The sequence below is a fragment of the Protopterus annectens genome, chromosome 6.part0 (assembly GCF_019279795.1).
Source record: "Protopterus annectens isolate FY-2018-M chromosome 6.part0, PAN1.0, whole genome shotgun sequence".
NCBI lineage: Eukaryota > Metazoa > Chordata > Ceratodontiformes > Protopteridae > Protopterus > Protopterus annectens.
In genome coordinates, this window is record NC_056737.1 from 14,459,717 (window position 1) to 14,483,237 (window position 23,521).

Here is a 23,521-nt window from a genome sequence, read left to right on the forward strand (position 1 = left end):
TTTATGCATCATCTTGCTATGTATTACTGATAGCTGGCTGGCTTAGTCTTGCCTATGCAAATTTATAATTTAGTGCTTGAAGGTTTAAAATTGTACACAGCACTCAAGTAAAAACGCAGTAATCTGATGATGTATTTTTAATCAGTTCCTCAACTAATGGGTGTCTGATCTGTAATTGGATCTGTCCTGGGCCACTTCATAAGACTTTAGGCTTTGTAGCTTGAGCTTCTCCCCTTACCCCATAGTCCCCTTCTTCTCATGATAGGGTTAGCTAGCCGTCTATTCAGCTAACCAATATATGTCAGGAGTATCACCAACCATTACTATTCCCTGAGCAAAAGGTTAAACAACTGCAGCCCAAAGACAGCAAGAGAAAGTCACTGGAGCTAATATAGCAAGACTGACAGGGAAGAACCCCTCAGAATATACTAGGAGACTCCTCCTTTAAAATAAATGCATCTTTAGGGTCCTTGTGTGCACTGACATCCTGTCTAATGTCAGCCGCAAGTTGACTTGAATATCCCCTGTCCTGAAACATGTCCGTCAGTCTCGCATTCATTTATGAAGGTTTCATCATATGATGTACTCTGACATCGTGCTACAACGGAAGATCACCTCCCTCATTATCCTCTTCATAGTCCTAATATATATATTTTATATATATAATATATATATATATATATATATATATATGTATATATATATATATATATATATATATATATATATGTATATATATATATGTATATATGTATATATGTGTATATGTGTATATATATATATATATATATATATATATATATATATATATATATATATATATATATATATATACACACACACACACACACACACACACACACAAAGCCATCAACCAAAACAGTTTTACTGTATTACCCCTCCCTAACTATATTCCCCATTAAAAATTTCCAAAACGTACAACTGCCATTATATGTCAGCCATAGAAAACACCACAAACCTAATACATCCCAGTCTGTCAAGGAATCTCTCTGTACCAACTCCTAAAACCAAGACCCTAGCTTTTTAAGTAAGTCATAGAACCATAAAAATTCCTTAAATTCACCATTAATCTGACAGCTCTCACTGCTGCATGGCTACATTGAATCAAACCCAAGTCCCAATAATCATGCCCACCAAATCCTCAACACAGTCTTCCACATTACTTTTTAGTTGTTTAAATTAGTTTTTGAAAAACAGCTACTTTAAAGCTATGGAACAATATTTTTATTGAATGTCATGTTACTTTTATCTTATAAATGGGAGAGCGCTTTTTTACTTTTGTGGTAAAGTTGTGAAAAGTTAACTAGTTTTTCTGTACAGAAATTGTGTATCTGATGTCGCTTTTTATTCTATCCTCAACAAGTGGGTTCAGATCCAACTCGACCATTGCTAAAGTTCATGGCAACCAAATCTCTTGAGCTTCTCCCTTAGCCACAGTGCACCTCCCCCAAGTACCTCCGATCTCATTTGCTGCTTCAAACTAACAGATGTGGTCTACCATCTCTCTCGAGCTGTATGACTTAGATGAGTTAAACATTTTTTTGTATTCATTTTTTTCTGTCTCAAATTGCTAATTAATAATCTTTATCTTCAATCTTTCCTTGTTGTGTTACTATATTTCTTAATTTCTATAGTACTCGGTGGTACTTGGATACTATCATTAGTATTTCTCCTTTTCCGTCAAAAGGGCCCAGTCTCAACCCCAGATCTGAAGAAATCGAGAGTGCAAAAGCACATAGAATCATTGGAGCAGACCGTTTCAACACTACCGGGTTCAACCCTGACAAAATCTGATCAGAAGCATGTTAAACCATTGGATTTTACCCTATCGGATCTGACACCGATAGAAGTTATCAAGATGCCTGCACCAGATACTCCTCATCCATGAATCCACTTCTTGACAGGCTCCCACTGCCCTTTTTGTAAAGACTGACGTCATCATCCATTCAGTCTACTCGTTCTTCCAGAAGCCCCATAGAAGAAGATGTGGAAAGAGAGGTGAGGAAGATCCTCTTGGCGCAGGGGCAGATTGGTTTTACTTCAGAGCCTACCCGTCTGGGTCAAGTTATCCATCTTTCCGCATCCCCCCCACCCCCCCATTTGCAAATTCCTCCACTGACACCTTCTGTTGCTTTGGAGTCCCAGGATCATAGCCATACTGATCCATCAACCTTGGAGCTGACGATTGCCATATCATTGGATCCGAGATGCTATCTGAGGCATATGGTCCACTCAGATCCAGAGAGGTCTTGGAGCCGAAGTCTGTCTGTCGGATCCAAGGTTCATCTTTCAACTCCAAAATTTTCTGAGCCGTCTTCAGCCTCAGAACTGGACAGTTCGTCTCCGGTTTCCAACTCTGGGGTATTGCCATCTGAGCAGATCAGGGCGACTATTCAGAAGCTCTTCCACTTTTTTGAGCTCTGCCTTCAAGGCTGCAAAGAGAGTTTTCGCTGTCTCAGAAAATCTGATGTAGAGTTTCCCCCCTGGATCATAGATGTTCTACCTTTTTGTCGCAATGTCAAGAGCCTCTCCACAGGGCCATCCAGTACCAAAGACCCAGGTTCCCTGTCAGGGAATTCTGTTTTTCTCTTCTGATACCTCTCCAGAGCATCCCACTGAGGAGGTGCCCAGGAAGATGATGTGTAAGAAGCACATAGACAACCCCACAGGAGTCGATCACAGAAGAGACAGATTTCAATGAAGGCAAAGGGTCCACATGGTCACCTCGTGACGATGTCTCATTTGGAGACATCCTGGAAATTCTTAGAGAGGTGGCTGGACTCCCTCCAATCCTATATCTGAGGAATCTGTTCTCCTGGACGCCTTTGGTACTGGACCCCCTTCTACCTCCTGGGTGACTTCCCCTGCTGATGAGCTCATTGATATGATCTCTAGGCAGGCATGGAAAGAGCCCGACTCCATAGAACCCATACCTTGGAGACCAGACGGGATAATGGCACCACCCGTGGACAGACAGTTCTGGGGGAAAGGGGTTCCACTTGATGCCATGGTCATAGTAGCGGCCACGAAGAAAAAACTCAGACTAGAGCTTCACAGTCGAAAACAAAGCATTTACTGCATTTTTTTCTGTCTGTTTGCAAAAAAAACCAAAAAAAAAAAATACTTCTCCCTTCCTAGACTTTCCTAGCTAGTTGTTCCAGTGATCAGATTTTGCTGATCCCTGGGCTTTGTATTTGGTTTCTGTGTTCCTCCATTTTCTTGTGTGGCCAGAGGTAGATCTGAAGTAGGAGATTCATTTGTCTGCAACCTGTGGGTTATGGATCCGATATCGGATCCGAACCGGCATGGTTTACCAGCTATGGATCCAAGCTCTCAGCTCCTCCCCTCACCCATAATGCCCTGCTCTACCCTCATGACCTCAGATCTTGTTTGCCGTGCATGGTGACCGGATTGTTTTTCAAGCTCTCCAGCTAAGTGCTAGTTTCAAGTATTTAAATTGTAAAATTTAAGATTTTTTTTTGGTTATTTGTGTGAAAGTGTAGGTTTCCCCTTTGGTATATTTACTTTTTAGTGTTTAATCTAAAAGTTATATCCTCCCTCGCTGTTAGCGTAGTGTGTGTGTGTTGGGCCTGTGAGTGATTTTGTGTTTTCTTTAGTTACTTTTTAGTTATAGTAACTACTGTTGTAGATTGGGATGTCTGAGCAACCCAAGTCTATTTTTCTAAATGCTCGAGTGTGGCCATAAGCTTTCCACAGCTGATGGCCACACTGTGTGTAGATGCCTGGGGTTGAACACCTCACATCTGGATGTTCCATTTGTGCAGGGTTCAACCCCAGGGCATTGAAGGAGCGGAGGTCCAAGCTTGTTTTGGCAGGCCTTTTACTGCGGACTCGGCTCCGACCTCCGCTCGCCGGAGTAACGCCCCACGGTTATTCCTTCTCGGCTCCCCTCCTCCTCCTGGGACTCAACCTCCCGTTTCTGGTTGGAGGAGAGGGATGCTAGAAAGGACCGGAGGAGAAGCACCATAAGCGGGCCGAGACCTCTGTTTCGGCCCGCCAGCCAAGCGGCTTCTCCCGGCTCCATGTCGGCTCGGTCTCTTCCTCCTTGGCTCCGGTCTCCAGTGTGTTTTCACGGGACCTGAGGAGGAGGAGACCCAATCTCCGTCGAGGCTATCGAGGAGGCACTCCAGGCCTACCTCGGTAGCCTCGTCGAGATCTACATAGCCTTCCGGATGCTGATCTGGACGGATGATGAGAAGGTTCATCCAGGCCCAGATGCAGATGGGAGTGCTCTTGCCTCCCCTCTGGGGAGCTCAACACCCTTTTCAAACCGATTGCTCCTTCTCCGACCCGCTACCGGGTTGGAGCAGTTGAGCCGAGCAGCCGGGCGGGGTGGGTCGGCGCCGATAGTACTGTGCCGGATCCGACCCTGCCCTCGAGTGCATCGGATCCGACCTCTCGGAGCCTGGATCCGAGCCTCGGATCCGGGGATCCGTGCTCCTTGGCGCCCGTCAGTGTCGGGCGCACTGTCCCGGATCCGGCGCGGCGGCTCCGATCCACTCGGATCCGAGGCGATTGTCGGATCCTTTGGTCGAGGTCGGCTCCGGCGTTTGATGTAGTGGAGAGGGCCTGTTGAGGGTCTCTGGACCCCGGCACTTGTTCGGCTCCGTCCCGCTCCCTCTGCACTGGGTCAGGCTTCCACCATCCGGCCCTTGGGACAGCCAGCTTCTGTGCCCCAAGCTGCTCCCCTGGAACAGGTTGCTGCTTGCGAGGAGTCCTCTGACAGCCCCCCAGAGGATGTTCCTCGCAAGCATAAAGGAGGCACATTGACTCCCCCGAGTCTCTCACGGAAGACACGGACTTGGAGGAAGGGGAAGGCTCCCCACGGTCATCCCGAGGATGTCTCATTTGGGGACATCATGGAAATGCTCCGTATAAGGGGGGGGTGGTCTGCCCCCAAGTCTTCCTCGGACAAGTCCGTGTTCTTGGAGGCATTTGAAGTGGGCCCGTCTACCTCTTGGGTGTCCCCTCCTGCCGACCCCCTGGTGGACCTCATTACCACCAGGGCGTGGAAGGAACCGGACACCGTGGAGCCAATCCCTAAGAGGCCCGATAGGATCCTCAGCCCACCGTCCGACCGTGCCCATTGGAGTAAGGGGCCTCCGGTAGATGCCATGTTGACGGCGGCCACCAAGAGGGAACTTGCTCAGGAGAGTCCCTCAGTCCATCCCCGAGCAAGGAGTCTCGGATAATGGACTGCTTGGGGAAGCGGATGTTTAGTTCAGCGACCTTCTCGTAAGGGCTGAACTACCTGGCACGTCATTAGGATGCAGCGAGATCTCATTAAAGAATACGCTGCATCTCCCCAGAGTCCATGTCGGAGGAGGACAAAATGCTGCACTCCACCCGCATGGCCACTCTTAGATCAGTTACTAATACCTCTATGCGGCTACTCTCCCATGCTACGGAAGGCGCCACTAGAGCCGCAGGGGCAGGCCTAGTCAGTAGGCGTCAGGCCTGGCTCCGTCACTGCGATTTTCTGAGCCCTTCAAAGCGTCATTTGCGACGCCCCTTTGATGGTTCTGCCCTCTTTGGCAAAACCGTTCGACACTTTGACCCAGAGCGAGAAGGGCGGGAAGGCGCTGTCTGCCGTCGGAATCCGCTTCTCTGCACCCCAGAGGCCCTACTCTAGGAACCAAAAGGGTCAGAAGAAGATGTGGTTCCGGAAGTCGCAGCAATCCCAGCCTGCTCCGGACAACCAGTCCTTCCGTGGCAGGGGAGGACAGGGAGGACGCCGCCCTAGAGGCAGAGGGGCTCCCAGGAACTTCGGGTCCAGAGAACCTTTCTCTGAGCGGCCGCAGCAACCCTGAGGGTTGCCCGGCTGCTCCACTCTGGAGGCAGTCGGGGGCGTTCGGGGCACCTAGCGGCATGGGAGTCCATAACATCAGACCGCTGGGTTCTCCAAATCATATCCAGGGGATACCGCATCCCTTTTCGTCACTTACCAAAGTTGAAGTCCCTCCCAGGCGTTCCACCCGGTCAACGGAGGCAGCTTTGGCAGAAATTGGCCATCTGCTAAAGAAAAGAGCCATCCAGCCCGTCCCCAGACCAGATCGGATCAGGGTTCTACTCCAGGTTCTTTTAGTGCCAAAAAGACGGGGAACTAAGACCAATTCTAGACCTTTCTCTCTTGAACCTGGCAGTCCCCAAGGAAAAATTCGAATGGTCACTCTGCAATCTATTCTCCCCTTCTGGGAGAAAATCACTGGATGTGTTCTATAGACCTCAAAGATCGTACTACCACATCCTGATGGACAGGCTCCAGGAGGTTCCTCCGCTTCCGGCTGGGAGCCAGTCACTACCAGTTCGGGTCCTTCCTTTGGTCTCACCACAGCCCCAGGGTGTTCACCAAAGTATTAGCAGTGGTAGCGGCCCACCTGAGGCTTCAGGGGTGCAGGTCTTCCCTACCTGGACAACTGGCTTCTTACCCCAACAAGGCATCTACTACTATTGGCGAGACTCCTTTCTCCATCTTGCTCCCTTTCTGGGCATTACAATAAATACAAAGAAATCCAACCTGGCCCACACAGCTCTTAGATTTTATAGGGGCCAGGTTAGACACAAGGAGTTTAAAAGCCTTCCTCACTGCGGACAGAGTTCAAAATCTGCAGCTCCAGGTGCGGGCCATTCTCCACTCAAGTTCTGTTCCGGAGTTGGTCCTGAGGGCTCTAGGGTCCATGGCGTCTGCTATAGCACTTCTTCCTCTTGCCAGGCTCAATATGCATCCTCAGTGGACTCTCTTAGTACAATGGTCATACCTTGCTCTCCCTATGCATCATCCCATTGCGATCAGCAAGGCTTGCCAGCGGTCCCTCCTGTGGTGGATTCACTCCCCAGATCTCCATGGAGGCCGCCCATTTTGTGCTTCTCCCCTCTCGCCACGGTGACCACGGGCGCCTCCCGCCTCGGGTGGGGGCATTTATGGCGGACCGTCCAAGGCCGCGTGGAGCGATTCAGAGACCTTACTGCATATCAGCGTTCTAGAGATGAGAGCAGTGCTCTTAGCGTTGCTAGCACTTCAGGACTTTCTTCCCTTGGGAACAATTGCGATTCAATCGGACAACATGTCTGTTGTCTGGTACATCAACAAGCAAGGGAACAAGGTCTTACCCTTTGTCGAGAAGCCATGAGAGTTTGGGAATGGGCAATCTCCACCAACCGCTTTCTAATAGCAGCACATTCGGTCGGTCCAACATGCGGACAAGCTCAGTCGCACCATTCTGACCCCTTACAGTGGTCTCTCAATTTTCAAGTAGCGGGCGCATATTCGGTGGGGAACTCCTTCATGCGATCTTTTGCCTCTCCCTCAAACACCAAGTGCGACAGTTTTTGCTCCGATACCCCTCAGGAGGTTCTCCAAGAGGCGCTCTGGTGCATGCTTAGCCACCCGGTCTTCTGTGCGCTTATCCACCCTTGCCTCTGATGCTCCAAGTTCTTCAGAAAGCCTCTCGGGTGGGTTGCAGAATGATTCTCATTGCTCCGTTTTGCCTCGACACATCTGGTTCCCCTTTCTAAGGTCTCACTCGGTGAATCCTCCTTGGATTCTAGATCCCATTCCGGATCTGATATCCCACCCATCCTGCATATCTCCTCCGAACCTGGACAACCTGAAGCTGACCGCTTGGCTGCTCCAGTTCCACTCTTGATCTGGACTCCCGGTATTTCGTCACCTTTTAAGGCTATCCTGGTGGCAGCTCATAAACCGTCCACTAGGAAAGTCTACCGCAGCAAGTGGCGGTTTTCTTTGTGGGCGGCAAGGCCTGAATCCCTTCACGGTTCCTCTCCCTTTAGTGCTTGACTTTCTAACCACTCTTTTCGATGGTGCCAGCAGTTCCACAGTCAAAGTACAACTGGCGGCAATTTCTCATTATCACATTGGTCATGACTCTAGTCCACTCATGTCAGCCAAGTTGTGTAAAATTTTCCTTAAAGGTACTTTCCTTCTCAGGCCCCCTGTGAAACAAGCGGTTCCTCCTTGGGACCTCTCCTTAGTTCTCCAGGCCTTGACCTTGAACCAGCGGCTACGGTGGATCTCAAATTCTTGTCTTTCAAGACAGCCTTTTTAGTAGCCATTACATCGGCCAAGAGAGTTTCAGAGCTCCAAGCATTATCAGCTAAACCTCCTTACTTGGTATTTCATCCGGACCGTGTTTACCTAAAGTAGCTTCTGAAGCAAACATTAATCAATCCATTAACCTCCCTGTTTTCTTTCCTAAATATGAAAACAAAGGTGAATACAAGCTTCACTCCTTAGATGTTCACAGGCAACTTAGATTTTATCTAAACAGAACGGCTGGTCATAGGCAATCCGACCAGTTGTTTATTTCCTTTGCTAAATTTAAATTGGGCAAGCCAATTTCTAAGGTTTCTCTGTCTCGCTGGATTTCACAGTGTATCTTATTGGCTTATCAAGCTTCAGGAAGGCCCGCACCGGAGGGTGTACAAGCCCATTCAACCCGGTCAGTATCTACCTCGGCAGCCTTTAAGGCTAGGATTCCTCTAGATGATATTTGTGCAGCAGCCACGTGGGCTTCATTTCATACTTTTATTTCCCACTATAAGTTGGATCTTGCATCTAGGGGTAGAGCATCATTTGGCTCCGCGGTGCTCCGTAATATCCTTCCATGATGGCCGCCCAAGATTCAGGTAGCTGGGGACTCTGTCCCACAGGTTGCAGACAAATGAATCTCCTACTTCAGATTTAGAAGTTATGTACTCACCATAACGTTCCATCTGAGTAGGTGTATTCATTTGTCTGCAACCATCCCGCCCTCCTATCCCCCTGGCCTTTCAGTTTCCTGCATATTATGTGTTACCCTTTTCGGGGTGTTCTTGCTGTTGGCAAACTCGATCTGAGGTCATGAGGGTAGAGCAGGGCATTATGGGTGAGGGGAGGAGCTGAGAGCTTGGATCCATAGCTGGTAAACCATGCCGGTTCGGATCCGATATCGGATCCATAACCCACAGGTTGCAGACAAATGAATACACCTACTCAGATGGAACGTTATGGTGAGTACATAACTTCTAATTTCTTTACTCACCAGTGGGAGTGGGGAGTACTGAGCTGCTTGTTTGTCCTCAGAGGAGTGGTTAGAAGCAGCAACTAGTAATTCGTTGGCCATTTTGGGTCATTTCCTGTTTTTTCCAGCCCCCTGCTATAAAGTACGCTTTGGCGGGCTTTTCTGGCATTAGAGAACTTGGCATAACTCCTCGTGGTCCCCCGCAGAGTTCGTAAGCCAGCAGAGAGCAGAAAAAGCAACTTTCTTGATCATAAGTATTTTTTAAACTTTTTAGTTTGCATTTTTCGATCTTTTGAGCTTTTCGACTACTGTTTGTGCCTATATTACTGTTTTATTACCTTATTTTCCTGTTTTTTGTGTGCTTAATTGTTGATTGCACTTGTTGGCTAAAGTATTGCTTAAAAGTAACAAACAGGCTAATACACTCAAGTGTACCAGCCTTTGATAGCAATTTAGTCGAAAACAAAGCATTTACTGCATTTTTTTCTGTCTGTTTGCAAAAAAAAACAAAAAAAAAAACAAAAAAATATTTCTCCTTTCCTAAACTTTCCTAGCTAGTTGTTCCAGTGATCAGATTTTGCTGATCCCTGGGCTTTGTATTTGGTTTCTGTGTTCCTCCATTTTCTTGTGTGGCCAGAGGTAGTTTCTTTACTCACCAGTGGGAGTGGGGAGTACTGAGCTGCTTGTTTGTCCTCAGAGGAGTGGTTAGAAGCAGCAACTAGTAATTCATTGGCCATTTTGGGTCATTTCCTGTTTTTTCCAGCCCCCTGCTATAAAGCACGCTTTAGCGCGAATTAGCACAGAGTTGCCACTGTTGCACACAAGAGCAGCGGCGGTTAAACAAGGTTAAACTATTCGGGCTACCTAAATTCCACTCTTCAAATTTTCCCTTATAACTACCTTCCTCGAACTGTATTGCTGATCTAACCAGTGTATCCTATAACTAAAAAGTTCATCTCTACTTGACTCCCAAGTAGACTATTCTCTATCCCTAAAGTCTAGCACTTGCTCCTACAGTACTTGCACCTTGATAAAGCACTTTTATTAAAGATAGTACCCCACCAGCCTAGAACCCACATCCCTTTGAGTCTTTTGTAAGTTTTTTTAACTATTACTTCTAGCATGTTGAGGGATCAGTTGCTAGTGTCCTCTCCTGCTCAAATGGTGAACCTGGGAATATTGAGGCAATGTTACAATTGCCTCATGTACACAGACAATCCTCTCCTTCTCCCACGAAACACAAATACATGCGAGAGATGCAACTATGCCAAACTGGAGGCTGAGCTCTCTCAACACAGGACTGGCAAGACCAGACAGGAGGAGAAGGAAACCACACACTACATACCCAGTCACACATAGTACCATCACAACTTCAAATCATACACATAATCACACAAAGACATACTCGGAGGCTCTGATCAAAAATCTACCAAAACAGCAGAGGCCACCAAAGCAGACACCCAAACAACTACCACCTCAGGACCAAACACATGCAGCACATAGACCACACAGTCAGAGTGTCAAACAGTCACAGCCCTTAAGGCCAAACACAATGCCAGACACACTCGTCATTGGTGACTCCATAGTCAGACACACTGATGTCCCGCTCACCAGACTGAGTAAGGAGAAGGTCACAGTAAGCTGCCTGTCGGGCGCTAGAATCCGCCACATAACGCAAGCACTCAGGTCTCTCAACAGCAGGTACAAGTACGACTCAGTCATTGTCCACGCTGGTGTCAGCGACCTGAGGCGTACCTCCTTGGACTACATGAAAGAGACATTGAGGAGCTCTCTGATTATGTAGCCCAAGCAGGTATGACCCTGACCTTGAGCAGTATCCTACCTTCACCTAGAATGATGCCACAATACAGTGATAAGATGATCAGCTTTAACAATTGGCTTAAATTCTGGTGTCATTCAAAGGGATCAATGTCTGTTTGCCTGGGATGACATGCTGGACAAGCCAGCTGCTTGAGGGCGGCTTGCACCTGTCACCCTGGGCTTCGGATATTGGCATAGGCTCATGCCACCACCATAGAGCCTTTTATAGGCAAGGCTCAAATTCTAAACCTACCACCCTAGAACACAAAAAGGAAAAAACTAAGGGTAATGCTGCTCAATGCCAGAAGTCTCAATCTCAAGATGCACTTTCGAGGCCCTTCTCAGTATGGAGAACATTGATGTCTGTGCTGTGACAGAAACCTGGTTCAAGGCTCCTGAGAGCACCCCAGCACTATCAGGTTTCACCTCATATCATGCGTTCCGGCCCCAAAATCCGGACAACACCAAAAAAGGAGGGTGTCCATATTCATAAAGGACACCCACACCTCAAGGTTGGTGGCAACGCATGATGCATCGGAGACCATCCAGGTGCAATTAACCATAGGCAAGACTGCTCTGCAATTTGTAGCATGTTACAGGCCACCCTCTCAAACTCAGGAACCTCACATGGCCTTCCTGAAAACACTGGAGGGGATAAATGTATCTCCAAACACCATCATACTAGGTGACTTCAACTACCCTAATATAGACTGGGAACACTACCAAAGGTTCCTGGAATTCATAAACTCAAATGCCATGGAACAACTAGTCACCATCCCCACAAGAGGAGAAAACATACTTGATCTCATCATCACAAACATGGGTTCACAATGTTCAACACCGGAAGTATACCCCTCACTGGTGAGATCAGATCATAAACTAATCTCGCTGGAGGTCCTCATCCCGCCCCAACCTGAAATAAAAAAGACCACAGTGAAAAACTTCTCAAAAGCCGACTTCACACTTCTAAAAACTAGTGTGGTCTCCTTTAAGGCCCCTGATCCAGTGGTAAACATTACTCAAACCGCTGAATCACTTACAAATGCCTTCTACCAGCACCTACAGGACTGCATGGATCAGGCAATCCCAAACAAAACTAAGACTCTCTGTACCAAAGGCAAGCGTCCAGTCTGGTGGACCCCAGCCATAAACAAGCTCTACAACAAAAGGAGGAAGCTACTACAAGATAGAGCAAAATCCTTGAAAGGTAAGACACCTTTGATCATTATAAGTAAAAAACTAAGAGCTCTCATAAAATCATCCAAGGCTAATTTTGAGAGAAAAATCGCCAAGGACACAAAAGACAATCATAAAGCCTTCTTTAGCTATGTTAGAAACCTAGGAGGAAACTCCCAGATATGCTCAGAATTAGTCCAAAATGATGTGAAGATTACTGAACCTACACACATTGCCAACATACTGGCTGACAGGTTCAGTGCAAACTTCTCCCCCCCAAAAGGAGAGATATCTATACCAGAGGATTGTATCCCCCCAAACATCTCCAAGCCCAGGTGAGAACTGCTCTCTCCAAGGCAAAAACACAGCATCCATGGGACGGATGGTGTCTCCGGCTGTGTGCTCCACGAACTCAATGAGAATTAAACCCACAGTTAGGACAGCTGTTTAATCTTAGCATCACCTCAGGATCATTACCCAAGGAGTGGCGCTGGCGACTGTGGTCCCACTTCACAAGGCGATGCCTCCACCGACCCTGGAAATTACCGTCCCATTAGCTTGACAAGCCTTATCTGCAAAGCCATGGAGAAGGATCATAATGGAACTCATAAATAAAGACATAGGGAACTTGCAGACCTTGGATCCAACCCAGTTTGGCTTTGTCAAAGGCAGATCATGCCTTTTAAACTTGGTTGACTTTTTCGAAAGTCACCAAGGCCATTGATGAGGGAAAGGCAGTCCATACAGCCTACCTCGACCTGGCAAAGGCCTTCGACACAATACCTCACTCAGGTATCATCGAAAAACTCATCAGCTTGAATGTAAACCCATACATCACAAGATGGGTTGCAAACTGGCTAAGTGACAGAACCCACAGGGTCAGAGTTGCTGGAGCCATGTCAGACTCAAAGCCTGTCACAAGTGGTGTACCACAGGGCTCAGTCCTGGGGCCACTCTTGTTCGGCATCTACTTTTCTGAAGTACAAGCAAACACAGGAGGGTTATGGCTGACAAAATTTGCAGATGACTGCAAACTGAAGCCATAGTAGAAAACACTTCTGACAGATATCCTTCAGAAGGGCCTCACAGAAATGGATAACTGGTGCCAGAGCCATGGCCTAAAGTTAAACGCCAAGAAATGCATAGTCATACCCTTCGGGAAAAACAAGGTTACCCCTAGCTATCATATAGGTGGCAATCCACTGAGCACAGAAGAAGTCATCAGGGACCTGGGGACCTAGGTTGACACTAGCCTTTCGTTTGACACTCATGTTGCTAAAGTAGTCAGGAAAACCTTCTACATTGCCCACCTGATCATGAAGGGATTCACATCTAGATCAAGGGAGGTCATCGTCCCCCTGTGCTTATCACTCCTTAGACCTATGATTGAGTACAATGCCCCATTCGGAATGTATCTGACCCGACACCTGCAGCAGCTAGAAAGGCCCCAAAAGTTCCTCACCAAGAGGATAAAGGGTCTCAAAAATATGTCTTATGCTGCCCGACTGAAAGAACTCCAGCTCTATTCAGTCTCATACCGCTTGCTCAGAGGTGACCTGTGCCTGACATATAAGGCCATGTCAAACCCAGATTTGATGAATATGCTTCACCTCAAAAAATCTAGATCCCTCAGAACCACAAGGGCGGGAGACTTAAACCTTGACACGGTTAATAGGATGTGCTGGAGGGACAGATTCATCACCCAGAGACTCCCTATGCTGTGGAACAAAATCCCGGTACATGTGAGGCAGAGCACCTCGCTGGCCTTGTTCAAGAGGAATCTTGACCAATGGATGGGAGATCGCAGATATACCCCAGGGATTACTTCAGTGTTACTGCTTGACAGAGGCACAGCAAAATAATAGGCATAGTTTTATTCAAACTAAAGGGGTGGCGAAAGCCACATATCTATGGGCTAGGCTTATAAATGCCCTAGGGCAGATAGCCTAGTATCTACCTATGAACTGTCCACCCCCCCCCCCCCAAACAGGGAGTCGCAGGTAATGGACAGATTAGAGAAGCATGTTTTTGCATCATTGACCTTTGCACTAAGGTCACTGAACTATTCGGCACACTTTATTAGACTTCAGAGGGATTTGACTAAAGAGTTGTCAAAAGACTCTTGCAGGAGCCATTTCTGAAGAGTTTCAAGATTTTGTAATGTCTGAGATGGCAACTCTATAGTCTATATCCAACTCTTCTTTAGTTTAGTTCTTTAGTTTGTTAGTTACCAACATAGCGGAAAGAATCTCAAGAGCAGCAGGTTCAGGCATTTCCATGAGGAGACAGGCCTGGATGCGCTTGTGTGATTTTGCGGAGCCATTTAAGTCCTCTTCATCAATGCTTCTTTTGACAGAACTACACTGTTTGGCCCTAATGTAAAGGAAACGCTGTCCAGGTGTGAGAAGGATGGAAAGACCTTATTGGCAGTGGAAGTATGTTTTTCCACTCCCCAAAGATCCTATTCCAGGAATCAGAGCAGTAACTTGAAGATGTGGTTCAAAAAGCCTCAAGGTGCTTTCCAAGATGCACGTGGAGGAGGTTTCCCAGGGGCAGAGGAGGGAACTCTAATGGATGACGGCACCCTGGTGACAGAGGTGGCCCAGAAAACCAGGGTTCTGAGAATCTTTCTTTGACAAACCCTATCAGTGCTCCTGACAGGAGGCCTGACTGTCCTCCTCTGGAGATAGGGGGCATTTATCCCTGCACCAGAGAGCCTGGCTAGACTTAAAAGATACTTGGGTGCAGAGGATTATTTCCAGAGGTTATATAATACGCGTTTCCCTTCCAGTTCCAAGAAAAATCCACTATGTTCCACCCAGACAGAAGGATCAAGCAGCAATTCAAATTCAAAAGCTGCTAGAAAGAGTCAGAGGTCTCACCAGCAGACCAAACAGGATCCAGAACTTAAGGTTCTTTTGAGTGCCAAAGAAAACAGGGGACTGGAGACCAAATGGGGATCTCACCAATCTAAACAAATGCTGGATGGTCACAGTTCAGTCCATTCTACCCTTGCTGGGCAAGGATGACTGGATGTGCTGTATAGATCTTCAGAACTCTTATCATATAAAAATGAACAGGTGATCCAGAAAGTTCCTACGCTTCCAGCTGTGGGAGCCAGTCATTTCCAGTTCAGAGTACTGCCTTTTGGAGTCGTCATGGCCCCAGGGTGTTCACCAAATGCATTGTAGTTGTAGCAGCTCACCTCACACTGCAGAGATTCTTGGTGTTTTCCTACCTGGGAAACTTATTTATTTCTGCTCTGACCAGGTTTCGGCTCATACACGCAAGAGATCAGGTGCTCCAGCCTTCCACTCTTCTGGTGATCACCATAAACTACAACAAATCACAACTACAGATAACTCAGATGGAGCACTTCTTAATACAAAATCTACCGTCATTTCTCTTCTACCACATAGAGTTCAGGCAATAAGATCCCAATTCAGAAGGATTATGGTGAGTACCTCAATTTCAGCTCATCTAGCCCTTCATACTCTAGGCTTGAAGATTACGGCAGTAACTTTAGTCCCACTAGCCAGGTTTTACATGAGGATTCTTCAGTGGATGCTGGCTACTCAATGATCAGTCCTTTATCGGTGTTGTACTAGATAAGAATTGCCCAGATGTGCAAAGGAAATCTGAGTCAGTGGATTCAATCCGACCAAATACTTCAAAGACGTCCCTTAATTCACCAACAGCCCAAGGTCATAGTGACCACGGATGCTTCCCAGATAGGGTGGGGGGAGCATCTTCTGGGAAAGACTGTCCTGGGCACTTGGTCTCCAGAGGAGGCCAATTTGCACATAAATGTCCTGGATATGAGTGAAGTGCTCTTAGCATTGCAGGCATTTAAGCATGCTCTTCACTCTGGGTCAGTTGCGATTCTAACTGAAAGAATGTCAGTTGTATGGTACATCAGCAAACAATGGGGAGCCAAATCCTACCCATTGGGTCAAAAACTTCTTAGGGTCTGGCAGTGGGCGATCTGCTACAACCACTTTCTATTAGCAACGTACATTCCAGGGAAATCCAATGTGATAGCACATAAACTGAGCAAGTGCGGTCTTCTACCCCACAAGTGGTCCCTCAACAAAACAGTGGCAGATGAGATTTTCCATTGATGGCGCTAGCCTTGCCTGCAACCTTTTTGCCTCTCCCCTAAACAACAAGAGCAGCAACTACTTTGCTCTAATTCCTCCACTGTGGAAGTCACCGAGGGATGCTCTACTCTGATTGCCCCCCACCCCTGGTCTTTTCTGTGCTTATCCACCAATTCAATTGATTTAGAAATTTCTGCAGAAAGCTGCAAGGTGGAAGGGCAAAGTAATCCTCATTGCACCCTATTGCACTCTATTTGCCTCGACAAATTTAGTTTCTGTTCCTTTGGCCTCACCTGGTTCAGCCACCATGGAACTTGGATCCGACTCCGGATCTCCTGTCTCACCCGACAGATATAACACATCCAGATATATCAGACCTCAAGCTGACTGCATGGCTTCTCCAATTCCATTAATAGCCAGACAGTCCATGCTCTCTTCACCTGTTCGCTGTATATTTTTATCTTTGCATTATTTATTTATTTATATTTATTAACCGGGCATGTCCGACTGGAGGTAGGTCCATTTTCAGCAGAGTCCCGGGGAGAAAAGCTCCACAGTTAAAATAAACAGGCAACCCTTGACAAGGAAGTATATTCCAGTAAATGGAAAAGGTTCATTATTTGGACACAACAGCACAATTCTGATCACTTTTCAGCCCCTGTCAGTTGCATTTTGGACTTCCTAGCACACTTATTTCTTACTGGTGCTAGTTCTTCAACTGTCAAAGTGCACCTGGCAGCAGTTTCCAATTATCACATTGGATTTAATAAATTCTCTATAGCTTCTTGCAAGTTGATCAAGGCTTTCTTAACAGATACTTTCCTCCTAAGGCCTCCTTTTAAAAACCCTATCCCTCCATGGGATTTAAATCTGATGCTGCAGTCTCAAACAATCCCTTTTTGAACCAGCGGCTATGTGTGACCTAAGATATCTTGCATGGAAAACAATTTTCTTGGTTGCCATTATTTCTGCAAGAAGAATTTCCAAGATTCAGACATCATCCTCTAAATCTCCATACTTAAATTTTTCCCAAAGATAGAGTCGAAGCTGGTGTCAGAATCCAATATTAATCTATTAACTTTCTAGTGTTCTTTCCCAAGTTTACCAATAAAGGAGAATATATCTTGCATTTACTGGATGTTCATGGACAGTTTTTATTTGCATAGGACTGAGAAAATCAGAAAAGCTGACCAATTTTTCATCTCATTCTCCGAACCAACTTTGGGAAAACCAGTTTCTAAGATTATCAAAGTGGTCAACAAATGACATATCTTTTGTTTGTAATAAACTTGACATTACTCTTCCACATTCCTTGAAAGCACACTCCACTAGATCCATGGCTGCTTCCACAGCTTTTCAGTCAAGAATATCTATGGAAGATATTTGTGCGGCAGCAACTTGGGCTACTCCCCATACCTTTGTAACTCATTACAAGTTGGATCTGGTCTCCAGAGGTAGGGCATCATTTGGTTCTATGGTGGTCAGGAATGTCCTTTGAGTCCGCCCTGGAAACAGGTAGATACGGACTCCCTCCCAGTTGTTGAAGACCAGAAAATTGACATCAGATAAAGAAGTTATGTATTCACCATAAATTTCCGTCTGTGTTGTCCATTTTCATTCTTCAGCTCCCCTCCCACCAACCCCCATCTTAAGACTTCAAGAGGAACGAGTGTTTACAGGATTCCTGCATACCTGTTTTTTACATGCAACTCCTAGATATGACTTCTTCAGTAACCTCTCTCATCTTTTACTCTACTAAGCAGCAAACAAAATCTGAGGTATTTGGGGAAGGTGCATTGTTTGTAAGGGAGAAGCTTGAGAGATTTGTTGCCACGAGCTTTAGCACTGCCCAAGTTGGATCCAATGGTTCAGATCCAAACCCAGTTGTTCAGGAAGAATGAAAATGGACAACACAGATGGAACATTATGGTGAGTACATAACTTCTTTTTATTTTACTTTAAATACTTTAAACAGTTCCCCCCAAAGTGCTTTTTACTGTGTTTTTGGTGGGGGAAATTTACTATTTTGCCACTTTCTATTTTAAACTATTACTGCTAAGCACTATTTTTGGTTTGATCATGGAACAAACTAACAGTCCCTTAATCAGATTTTCATCCAGCCCCAAAAAGAAATAAAGTTAACTAAGCAGCGTTTGCCATCACAGCAGTCTGGTAATTTGCTACAGACACCAGTGGGTGATTGTGCTGTGGCCATAGCTGGTTCCTCAGACCACTCATGTTTTTCCTTTGGATACCTCTGGTATTCATACAGCCACCATTGACTGAGGGTTAGCCACATTCTCTGTGGCTTTTGGGGTCCCCTCAGTGGGCAAGGGAGAGCCACTTTTGTCAGTCTAGGGAGAAGTGGCAAGGAATGGGCCCTTACTTTTCCAGAATGTTGTGCCCATCCCAGGGGAAGCCGTTCTTGGAAATAATAGTTTTTTTGTTCTTGGAAATACTAGATTTTTTTGTCCCGACTTTCCTGTCAAAGAGAGGCAGAAAACTAAACATCTAACTTCTCCTTTGTATGTTTTTCTGAACTGGAATCATTTATTGGGCTTGGCTAATTGTCTTTGTAGGCTATTGACAGCTTTTCTAAGCTGGTTTCTGGTAAAAGGAAAAGGGATTCCTATTTCCCCAAAGAGGTTCAAGACCTGGAATCTGTAGGGGTATGTGAAGGGACAGATGCATTTTTTTTCTCCCTGGGTGTCTGATTTGGAATCTGTGGAAAGTATGGCATCTGAATCTCTTTGTGGGAGCTCACTTCCTCTGAGACTGTTTCCAGAATGTACCAGTTTTTTTCAGTGGAAGAACACTAATGTTTCTCAGTCCCTTAGAAAGTACTGTGAATTGCTACAACTGGAATCCCCAGAACCTCTACCTATCCCCCAGTGCTGTTAGCACTGGAGATGTTTGTCACAGCCTGTGGTTTCCCTAATGGCCAAAATGTTTACCCCTAAGAAAGCAGTCAGAATATCAAAAGTTCCTCAGCCTTTCAAGTTTTTACACACACTTATCCCAGACCTGACCTGACAGCTATTGCTTTCACTAATCCAACAACTGTTAGATTCAAATCCTACTTGGACAAGGATTGTAAAGCTATTGAAACGTGTGGGGGAAAGTATATGTTTCCATAACTTTGATTTTTAAAATTCTGAGTTGTCAGGCTCATATATCTTAATGTTTATTCTTATTGATTGTGAACATATGAGGAATGTTTTAACTGCAGTTTTATCTTGTGAGGAAAAATCTTCTGTGTGTGGTCTGGCTTCTGTTTACCCAGTCACTGCTAATTGTTTAAAGTGTGTCTATGACTGTAGATGATGCTTCCAGGGCTATGGCTCTTGTACTCTTTGACTCTGCTTTCTCAAAACCTCCCAAAAATGTGGTAAAATTTTTAATTCTTCTTTGCCTAAAGTTTTCCCCATGGATCACTTCAGTGGCTCTGCTAGACAGAGGCACAGGGAACTAATCTAAGGGGGCGTAGAAAGCCAACACATTCCAGCTAGGCTTATAAATGCCTTCGGGCAGATAGCCTAGTACCTACCTATGAACCTATTTTTTGGACCCTCTAATGTGGAGGTTATGAAAAACTGTGATGAGTGAGGTAAGCTGATTAAGGGAATCTCTCATATTTTCCTGTCCTTCTCTAAATTTTGACAAAAACGTTCTCAGTAGAAAAAACACTTTAAAGCAAAGCTTTCGGATAAAATCCCTTATCAATACTGAAAATACAAATGCAAATGCAGAGTATATATAGGTCTAAAAGTCATATGACCGACAGCCAAGAAGTCACATGACCCAATCATTAAAACAAAACATGTAGAAATAAATAAATATGCAAAGCTAAAAAATGTAACAGCATAATGCATACATGAAAACAAAAAAACATTTAAAAAAGGAAGAATGTATATTTTTAAAAAAAGGGAGAATGTATATTTTTTAAAAAAAGCAAAGTTTTAACCTAAAAATCCTGGTTTGAATAGTACTGTCAGCCTCAAACCTATTTTGGTTAGAATGAGTAGATCTAGATTATGAGATTTTCTCTTTATGTATATGATTGTACATGTGATTTTGACTGACTTGAATCTGACTTTTTTAGACCTATATATACTCTGCATTTGCATTTGTATTTTCAGTATTGATAAAGGATTTTATCCGAAAGCTTTGCTCCTCACATTAAAGTGTTTTTTCTACTGAGAACGTTGTTTGTCTTGCTGGACCTCTTGGCATTTGTGTTTGGACATTTCCTTCTCTAAATTTTCCAAGAAATACAGTCTCCGTAGAATGTCGGCATTTAAAAAGTAGTGGTAGGGAGGTTCCAAAGAGAAACAAATCTGCCCCCCACCACCCGAAGAGCAAAAGACAGTCAAAAAGGGCGGTATGTCTGTTTGTGACCTTGTCCTTTCCACCTACCCTGGCAGTCCCTTGCACCTTTCAGAAAGTCTGAATCTTCATTTCTGTCTTTGCCAGCAGATTGTTTCAGATAAATGAGTTCTGAAGCTGGTCTAGCTAGGATATAGATGGCAGTGGGAGGAAATTCCTCCTTTCTTGCCAGACCAAACCCTTCCCCCCCTCCTGTCCTGTCCTTGCATCACTTGGTGTCTCAGGGACAAGTAATATCAGTTCCTCCTTCACAGTTCGGAAAAGGATTTTATTCAGGAATGGTTTTAGTGCAAAAGTAAGAAAGTTTCTGGAGACTCATTCTGGATTGGACCTTTCTTCATGAACCAGTTTTTGAATAGTGCCCAGGTTCAAACTGCTTTCACTTCACAGCATGTTAATTTTTTCCACATTTGAGCTTTTTAGTAACCAGAGATTTAAAAGATGCATATCATTACATTCCTGTTTATCCAGATTTTGTTGTTTCTTAAGGTTTTGTGTATCTGGATTACATTATCATTTCTCTGCCTTACCCTTTGTGCTATGCACTGCTCCAAGGGTGTTCACAAAGTGCTTTGTTCCTGTCTTACTCAATTGCAGACTTCAGGGTATTCATATTTGTATCTGTCTTGTCAGGAATGTCTCACCTAAAGATCTGCATAGGCTAAGATTCCAAAAAAACATTTAAAACTCTTTTGACTCCATCACACAGGACTGTTTACGTTGGGGTTTAGTAGGCACACCAGAAACAAAAAGCTTTTCTTCCACAGGAAAAATAGATCTGCATTTATACGAGTTGCAGGGGTTTTCCACTCTGACTTATGTCACTATGGCATCCATGGTTCTCATGATATTTCTTGCAAATTTCCACATAAAGAATACAATAGTATCTGAAGTCTCTCTGGTCCCAGCATCAACACCTGTTGTTTAAATTCTAGTTTTGGGATTTGTGAAAAGTACACTCAAGTCTATGAGCATCTTACATTATGTTAGAGCAAAAGTGTGTGGCAGACAGGCTAAGCAAAACAAAGGCAGACTTTCGAATGGAAACTAGATCAGGGCGTCCTCCAAGGTTTTGATCCATCAGTGAGGAATTTAAGTAGACCACTTTGGCAGATTTTCGAATGGAAACTAGATCAGGGCGTCCTCCAAGGTTTTGATCCATCAGTGAGGAATTTAAGTAGACCACTTTGCCATGCCTCTAAGTAATCAACTGGTAAAGTTCTGCTCCTTGCAAGGCCTGGAAGACAGATGCCTTCTCTTTAGACAGGATTGTCCCTGCATGCTTTTTCACCATTTCCACTAATGTCCAGGGTACTTACGAGGATTCAGAAGGAATCCCCAGACATTGGGGTGATTCTGTTCTGGTCCAGACAACAGTGCGTTCTCCCTTCTTTTGAAACTGACCAGGAACAATTTCTACAAGCTTCCTCATAAACTGAATTTAGTCACACAAGAACAGGGATGTTTGCTACATCCTGACCCTAAGTGGCTGCTTGGAAGATAGGGTATAAATAGCTTTTAGGCACCTGTTTTCTGAGGATGTGCAGCAGGTACTAATGAGGCAAGAAAGCCTGCTACTAGAAGATCATTTATAATCCAATGAAAATGTTTTCTAGTTAGTTCCACCAAAATAGCCATCACCCATTTCAGGGCTAGTATTTCTGTGGTTTTACAGTTTTTGTGAGTTACTATCCTGTGCCCTGTCTTACTTCTCTATCAAGGTTGATTTGTTAGCCATTTCATTGTGTTTGCCCATGGATCCCCCTCCTTCAATGCATTACAGCTCATCAAGCTCCTGCCTGGTGCCCTCCAGCGTTCTACAGCAGCAGAGAGACAAAAGAGAGACATTGGAGTGATTAAGTATCATTTTTCTGCTTTTTCTGGCTGCCTTTAGCTAATTCCAGCTAAAACGCCATTTTTTTTTTTTTTTTTTTTTTTAGAGTTTCTGTGATTTAAAAAGCTTGTTTCAGCTACATATTGTACTTATTTTACTGCCTACACTTTAACAAAGTCGTTTCTGTGTGTAAATTACCTGTTTAACTGTTGTAGGCTACAAACTCAAGTGTGATAGCCATTTCTGTGCATTTAAAGTTTTTTTTTGATTGTATCTGCTTTATACTTAAAAATACTTGTTTTCCTGCCTTTCTAAGCCAGTATAGTCCAGTTGTCAGGTTATGGATGAATTCATGGCTGTGTTTACAAGTTTCTGTGTTTGCCCATACCTTACTTGGATTGAAGAAAGTTTCTCTGTTCTCCTGTGAGAGAGGGAGCTTTGAGCAGCCTTGACTGTCCCTAGAGGAGTGGTTTCATGCCAGAAATTAGTAGTTTATTGGCCATTTTGGACTAATTTCTATCTCTTTCATTTCCCTGCTATAAAACCCGCATTAGAGCGGTTTTGCGCGCCGGCTAGCTAGGGTATAAATATTCTTGGCTCCACAAAGTCTACTCTTCAATTTTTCCCTTGGAACTAGACAAACTTTCAACTTAAGCACTCAAACCATTCACTTCTCAGCCCAGCACTTGCTCAAAACTCATAGCAAGCACCAATAAACCTTAGCACTATACCCCCCCTATACTGTAGAGAAGGACAAGGCTCTCTATTCGACCTTACCAGCCAATCAGTAAAACAGTTCACTGTACCTATCCAGGCATGTCCAAAGGGCAGTTTCAGGTGTACACTCTGGTCCAACTGGTGAATCTGGGCATTTTGAGGCAATGTTACAACTGCCTCATGTACACAGACAACCCTCTCCTCCTACCAACAAACACTAATACATCCGAGAGATGCAATTATACAGCCAAACTGGAGGCTAAGCTCTCTCAACCCAAGACTGGACCAGGCAGTCAAGAAGAGAAGGGAATTACTTGCATCACACCACCAGTCTCACATAAACGTGACACCAGCATCGGCAAAAACCACACAAATACACAAAAACATACTTGGAGGCTCTAAATAAAAACCTGCAAAAGCAAAGA

The 23,521-nt window shown here is 45.0% G+C and overlaps 1 protein-coding gene across 6 annotated transcripts in view; it reads left to right on the forward strand.

Annotated features, from left to right (window-relative positions):
• Window positions 1–23,521, forward strand: part of G2E3 (G2/M-phase specific E3 ubiquitin protein ligase) — a 1,254,036-nt gene that overhangs the window by 974,746 nt on the left and 255,769 nt on the right. The window lies entirely within an intron of this gene.